Below are 8290 nucleotides of genomic sequence, written 5' to 3'. Positions count from 1 at the left end.
GCCGGTGGGGTCTTGCTTCTACAAAATTTTGCAATATGTCCAATTTTGTTACAAGCATAACAAGTCACATTGTTTTTCTGAATAGCTTTCTCATATCCTATGCCGGTATGTGTTCTACATTGATTAGATAGATGTCCAAATCTTCCACAAACATAACATCTTACATTCATTCTGTAGTTTTTTGAATTATGACCAATTTTGTTGCATTTAGAACATTGACTAGTGGGTGTAGTAGTGTTCTGATAATTTCTAGATCTACACTAATTTTCTCTATGACCATACTTGTTACAATTAAAGCATTTCCCATTGAATTTGTAAGCATTAGGTTGTCTTACCGGTTTATTATGATCATGATTGTTTACAGTACCAGAGCTTTCACCAACTTCAAAGCCAAGGCCATTTGCATCACCATTAGGTTTCTGATTCTTCAGCATGTCAACAAGTTCTTCTGAACTTTTCTTGAATTTCTCCTTGTGTTGATTTGCAGCAGTCAGTTCATTCTCCAAGATTTCTTTTTGTCTCATGAGTTTAGTTCTGTCATTTTGTGTATGCATCAAATCCGTCTTCAACATATCATTTCCATGAATTAGTATTGTGTTTTCATTTCCAGCATCATTTAGTCTTCTAACCAAATCATCTTCATTCTTCTTTCTATCTTCAATTTCTTTACAAAATCTCATAGTCATATCTTGCATCTCATTCTTCATTGTAGTGTTCTCTTGTCTCAATTTTTTTACCATATCATTAAGAGTTTCTTTTTCATCTTCACCATTCTGCATCTTTTCACAAATTTCTCTTCTTTTATTCCTTTCTATAGTGAAATTTTCTTGAAGTCCTTTAATAATATCATGTGCAGCCTTCAGATCATCCTCAAGTTTGATATTCTTTACTTTTTCTGCATCATAGTCTAAAAGAGTTGTTTCCAATTGCTTTCTCAAATTTTCCATCTCTATCGGTGTCAAGATCTTCCTCAAGTTGTTAGGCTTTTGAAAATAGAGGACCAAACTTTGATACCAATTGTTAGGATTCCCAAAGATACTGAGAGGGGGGGGGTGAATCAATATATGGCCGGTATAATAATTTTCTTAACTTATAACATGAAAATCATATCAAAACTATATACCGGTAAACCAAAAATAATGTAGTAAATAAGAATAGCAACCACAACATAAGAGACACACCATCACACAATATTTTAATGAAGAAACCCGGCATGGGAAAAACCTCGATGGGATTCGTGACCCACAATATTCACTTACTGGTCAATAAGAGAATATTACTTCTTACACAATAGGGGCCTGCACATGCAGGAAGGCCAAGTGCCTAGAGCTCACTGCTCAATTACAAAAGGAAGTCACACTGACTTACAAAAATGGATTATACTAATCCAATGTCTTGTACTGCTTCAGATCAGCATCTGCTATGCTAGATTCAATACCGGTTTAAGCTTTGCAATATACATAAACCCTTATCCCAATAATTTGCACATTAGGTCTGCTATCTTCTTTTCATACTTTGCATCATCTCTTGTCCTAAATGATCTACAATGATCTCATACATATATGAGTCATATTACAATTCGCCAAGTCAGCTTACAAAAGATTTTACAATTAAATACAAAATACATTTAAACAAGATTCCTGTCGGCCATGGTGTTGGTGATTTGTATGTTGGTGTAGAGTCTGCCGGTGTCAATGCCTATGTCTTCCTATCAGTATCACATGATTGTAAGGTTGCCATCAATGAAAATACCTTCAATCACCTAGAATTTCTCATTGGAGTGTGCATTTGCCAACAATGTTCCTGATTCAGACTTGTAGATTGTTGAATGGGCTTTAAAATCACATGTACTTGGGTTTTGTGTGCTCATGTCTTCTAAAAATGCTCTGGCGTATCACTTCAATAGTCTAGATTTATTGTTTTAAAATTTTCCTTCTTTTCCCTTTCCTCCAAACCCATAAGGAAAAGTCAGCTTCTCAATCCCAGAGGTCATTCAGTGAAACCCGCGCAACTAGTCTCCCATCACTGAATTTCCCATAAGGTTGTTTGTTTCCAAGGTAAAATTTAGATTCAACACATCCTTTGTGCTGGTGAATAATATAACCTGTCGGTGAACCAGATATTGGTGACTGTGCATAAGTCACTGAACATGTTGGTGAACATAATCATTTGGAATTGGTTTCAAGGCCTAATCAATTGTTTTGTATTTTTTATTTTGATTGTCCTAAAACTAGTCATTTTGGACAACTTTACAAGGGTTTGAGGGTCATAATGAAGAATTGGCCCATTCCACTTCATGTATCTACTATTTCTTGTGGAGTGGGTCTGGAAAGTTGTATTATAGGATTTTTTAACATTCTAAGTGCAAGTATGGCCATGGATATATGATGGTGAGACCCTAGGGTGAAGTTGTGAAGTGTTTGGAGGGATGTGTATGTGAAAGCCCTAGTTTGTAGGCCTAAAAATGAGGGTTTTGTGTTTGGGTGATTAAATGAGCATTTCACTGTCTAAAACCTAGAAAATTTGTTGATTTTAATCCTTTATTAAGACTTTTTTGGGGTGTGGAGTCTTGGGGAAGGTTTTTTGAGGTAGTTGCTTTGTAAAAGTGGGCTAATTAGCCTAGTTTCAAGCATAGCAGGGTGCTGGTTGGTATAGTTTGTCCAAAGTACCTATACCTAAGTTTTGGATATGTTTTATAACTTCCAAATGGGTGTTTGAATATGTAATTTTTTGGGAAATTTTTTTAATAAGTTTTTGAGTTATTGTTGAGTTACCCGATTTGAAGGGCTAGAAGGATTGAAGCCTAGAGGGAGCAGTTTGGGTTTAGGAGTTTGAGCCCACATTTTGAGGTTTGTAGAACCTTGTGTTATGGTATTTTTTATGTGTTAATACCATTAGAGTTGTTGGAACATGCCATTGGGTTGTTATCCTTGATTGGGCGCATTGAGTAGAGTCTAGGGAGTTGGAAGAAAGACCTTGTTTTGGGATCTTGTGATTGATCCTAGTGTTGTAGTTTGGAAAAGTTATGTGAAATTTGAATGTGTGATCAGATATGGTGAGTTGAATGAATCTAAAGGTGGAGTATTCTTTTGGAAGCCTTGTAGACACCTAAAATTGTCATGTCTAATTAAATAAATATTTTATTTATTTAATTATTTTAGCCTAATTCTTCTATTAATTAAATAAATCTTTATTTATTTAATTAATTCATTTATCCTCTTCTAGCCTTATTTCTCATTTAAATAAATACATTTATTTATTTAAATTATCCTTTTTCCTTAATTAAATAAATATCTTATTTATTTAATTGATCCCACTTCTTCTATTAATTAAATAATTATTTATTTATTTAATTAATTCATTAACCTTTTCTACCTATGACACATGTCATTCATCTCTTAATTCCTACATTACCTACCTTCTCATTATTTTCTTATTTCCTCTACCTACCCTCTAATCATAGCTGACCATTTATCTTTTACACCTCCCAATCTTATCCCTCCATTTCTCATTGTGTATTCTATATAAGGAGATGCTTTCTTCATTATCAAACCCTCAAATATGTATCCCGATGATTTTTCGACTACACTACGCTTTTGAACTTTCATATGTGATCCTACTTGCAACCACATTTTTGTTCTTTGTTAAGCTCTTGTGCACATATAAAATCTGAGAGCAAATATATCAAGCAAGATCAATGGAGATGATAACTCAATGATGAATGGATAGTACCAAACTAGTACTGAGAGGGGGGGGTCAATCAGTACAGATAAAAACACAATCCTAAACTAGTTTGTCAGTAGACACTATGCTTTGACAGACAAACAATGAAACTGGTCTTAAATAGAGTACAACCGGCAAAACCTAGAATAACTGAGACAAGCATAAACCGGTTGACACTTATCTTTTCATACAATCTAATACTTCATTTCCATTCCACCCTAGTGAATGAACAGGTAATCTATCATCAAAGATATATAAACAACTATATCAACATGATTTACCTTCAGACACATATCACTCAAACCATCACATGAATAACACCACACATGACATAAATTTTTCACATGGAAACCCAACTGGGAAAAACCACGGTGGAGATGAATACCCACAAGCTGTTTTTGAACTCTTTAGAAGTCTGCTCTGTTAGGAGCCTTGTCCAGTTAAAGATTGATACAATAGGTTCTGTTAGGAACCGATCTTGTTAAGGATCACCCGGTTAAGGGATGACTATAATACCCAGTTAAGGGTTAAACCCTGTTAAAGGTTACCTTGTTATAGGATTTAAAGAACTCAATGGTTTTCAATCACCCTGTTAAAGAATTTATAGTATGCCAATTAAAGCTACCCTGTTAAGGGATTTCCCAACTGTTGAAGTGGTTAGAGATCAATAGGTATTACAATGATCTGGTAACATCACTCAATGCCAATGTAGATCCGCTTTAGCTCCTCTTCACCTTCTGCACTCACACTCTGTAGGTATTACTTCTCTCTTCTGGTCTAGCAAGAATCACGTATCCCTTCACTTGGATACACACACACAACTTTTTCCAACAACCTCAGAAAGAAGCACAACATTGACCTTATAGAAAATAGATAGGTCAGTAGCATAAACCCTAAACCCTAAACCTGTTAGGTTAAGCTTTTCAAACGGTTTAATCCTGACCATTGAGCACATTGCATTAAATGCAGCAGTCTCGAACCAATCTCAAGACGTTCTCCATCATTCATTTTCCACCGATTTCATGGCAGCTAATAACCCATCACGTGTTATCACCATTTACAAACTTCACACATTCCTGAGGTAGATAGGAACAATCTCCTTCATGTGGAATCCTTCACGTGCACAAGGCTGACATGGCAACATGATCTGTTCTTTGTTACAATGCTAATTCATCACACAAAGTCACTGATTGAGTCACACAGGCTTGTGACACTTCAACCGAAAACCTTGAAGTTGAGACTACCAACTAGTAGTCATACAAAGCTGCCATGTGCCAGTTTCCATAACCACATGCCAGTTCACCTTAAACAAACACACTACTTCACTTTGGCACAAATGCCAGTTCAAAGTGTTATACCAGTTCTCACATATACCAGTTCTTGGTAACATACCAGTTCTCACATATACCGGTTCTCTCCTCTTCAGCATATTGACATCAATGACAACATACAATGTCATCATGTCCTCATACCGGTTCACATAATGCCAACAATGTCCCCCTTTGGCATTGATGGCAATATACAAATATCTCTCTCTGCTTTACATCTTCTCCCCCAATTTTTGCAGATATCTTCTCCACTTCTCTTCTTCTCCCCCTTTGACAACAATGCCAAAGTGGAGGCACAAGCTTCCCTGTACCATTATGTTGCTCCCCTTGAGGAGTAGCAACCTTCAACATATCTATCAAAATTTTTTTGACTATGCAATACCTGACTGATGTAGAGCATATACCTTTAGTTCACCTCCTGAAGGGGCAACACCCCTAATTCACCTCTTAAGTACATAAATGTAGCCTTTGGGAGAGGCTTGGTGAATATGTCTGCTAACTGCTCCTTACTGGAAACATGTTCCAGTGCAATCTCTTTGTTCTAAACTTTTTCCCTCAAGAAATGATACTTAAGCTCAAAGTGCTTGGTTCTAGAATGTAAAACCAGATTCTTGGAGATGTTAATTGCACTAGTATTGTCACAAAATATACTTATTGGTTTAGATACAGGAACTTTGAAGCCATTTAATACATGCTTCATCCAAATTGTCTAAGTGTAAAAGCTGCAACATACTTTGCTTCCATTGTAGATTGAGAGATACAACTCTGCTTCTTACTCATCCATGAGACCAGTCTACCACCGAGAAAGAATGCGCCACCGGTTGTGCTCTTCTGGTTATCTACATTACCATCCCAATCAGCATCTGTGAACACTTTCAGGTTAAAATCATCATTGTATGGATACCATAACCCATAATCAATAGTTCCCTTTAGATATCTAAGAATCCGCTTGACTGCTACCAAGTGGGATTCTCTAGGGCTTTGCTGAAAACGAGCGGTAATACCCACTGCATGTGCAATGTCTGGTCTACTATGCACTACATAATGCAACTTACCAATCATTGATCAGTATTCCTTCTCATTAACCAATGCTAATTCATCCTCTTTGGATAGTTTACAACCGGTCACCATTGGTGTACCAACCGGTTTTCTATCTTCCATGCCAAAGGTCTTCAACACCTCTTTGACATACTTGGACTGAGTGATAAAGATTCCATCTTTCATCTGCTGGATCTGTAGTCCAATGAAGAACTTAATCTCCCCTATGAGTGACATCTCAAACTCTTTCTTCATCTCTTCTACAAACTCATGACTCATCTTGTCATCTCCACCAAAGATAATGCCATCAACAAATACCTCACAGATTAGGATCTGATCTCCTTCAAACTTCAAGTAGATATTTCTATCTTCGCTTGTTCTCTCAAATCCAATCTTCACAAGATGGGAGTGCAGACATTCATACCATGCTCTAGGTGTCTGCTTTAGACCATATAAGGCTTTATGTAGCCTACACACCATGTCACTATCTTCAGATAGGGCAAACCCATCTGGTTGCTCTATATACACTTCCTCTTCAAGTACACCATTTAGGAATGCAGATTTTACATCCACTTGATATACTTTGAATCCTTTAAAAGTTGCATATGCAAGAAGCATACAAACTCCTTCCAATCTGGCTATAGGAGCAAAGGTTTCTCCATAGTCTTCTCCTTCTTCTTGGGCATATCCATTACACATCGGTCTGGCTTTGTTTTTGATCACTGTGCCATCCTCATTCAACTTATTTTTGAAAACCCATTTGGTGCCAATGACATTTTTATGCTCCAATCTGGGTACCAAAGACCATGTACCATTTTTCTCTATCTGGTCAAGTTCCTCTTCCATTACCTTGATCCAATTTTCATCTTTATGTGCCTCTTTGAATGATTTAGGCTCAAATTCAGAGATCATACATGAGTTTTCTCTAACCTTTCTTCTTGTAAGGATTCATGCATCCTTATCTCCTATGATCTACTTAGGATCATGATTCAGCTTGACATAACAAGGAATGGTCTTAATAGATTCCTCTTACTTTTCTTCCTCAGCCTCATCTCCATCAGTGTCAACATCTACATCCACTGGTGTAGGAGAACTGTTACTGGTACTTGGTTGGCTAGCAATTGGTTCCCAGAAGGTTGCAACCGGTTCATTTACCGCTTGCTTACTATCAGTTTCCTCAATTTTCTCAGAGGCTTCATCAACTCTCACATTGATGCTTTCCATAATTCTTTGAGTCCTATTATTGAAACACTTGAGAGCTTTTCTCTTGGTGGAATACCCTAGGAATATTCCCTCATCACATTTCGCATCAAATTTGCTCTGGTGTTTGCTCCTCTTGATGTAACATTTGCTACCAAACACTCTAAAATAGCTAACCACAGGTGTCTTACCAGTCCAATACTCATAAGGAGTTTTATCCTTACTTTTCTTGATGAGTACCCGGTTCATTGTGTAGACTGCAGTGCTCACTGCTTCTCTCCAAAAGGTGTGAGCAACTTTTCCTTGAATCAACATAGTTATAGATGCTTCAACCACAGTCTAGTTATTCCTCTCTGCTAGGCCATTCTGTTGTAGAGTCCTAGGGGCAGATAGTTGCCTCTTAATGCCATGTTCTTCACAGTACTTGTTGAGTTCACTGGAATTGAATTCCCCTCCTTGATTAGTTCTCAGGCACTTGATCCTTTTGCCACTTTCCTTCTCCACTAATTCTCTGAAAGCTTTGAACTTTACAAAAGATTTAGACTTATCTTTCAAGAATGTGACCCACATCATTCTTGAGCAATCATCTATAAGAATCATGAAGTACCTATCACCCTGCACACTCCTAGTTTTCATAGGACCACATAAATTAGTATACACAAGATCAAGAAAATTGTCAGCAGTGAAAGGTTTACCTTTAAAGGTTGAGGAAGACATTTTCCCTAGTTGACACTCTCTGCACAAGGTATTTTCCAGTTTGCTTAGCACCAGCAACCCTCTACTACCTTGATCTTACTGGCCTTCACAATGTTATCAAAGTTTATATGGTAGAGTCTCCTATGCCACATCCAGCTATCATCAAATTTAGCCATAAGACATGTACTTATATTTACATTCAGTTGAAATAGGTTACCTTTGGTTTGCATACCGGTGGCCACCAATTCACCATTCTTGAATTCCAAAGTGAGACCAATGCCATTCAGTTGGGAAACACTTAGAAG

The sequence above is a fragment of the Cryptomeria japonica genome, chromosome 10 (assembly GCF_030272615.1).
Source record: "Cryptomeria japonica chromosome 10, Sugi_1.0, whole genome shotgun sequence".
NCBI classification, from domain to species: domain Eukaryota; kingdom Viridiplantae; phylum Streptophyta; class Pinopsida; order Cupressales; family Cupressaceae; genus Cryptomeria; species Cryptomeria japonica.
Note: the sequence above shows the minus strand (reverse complement) of the source record.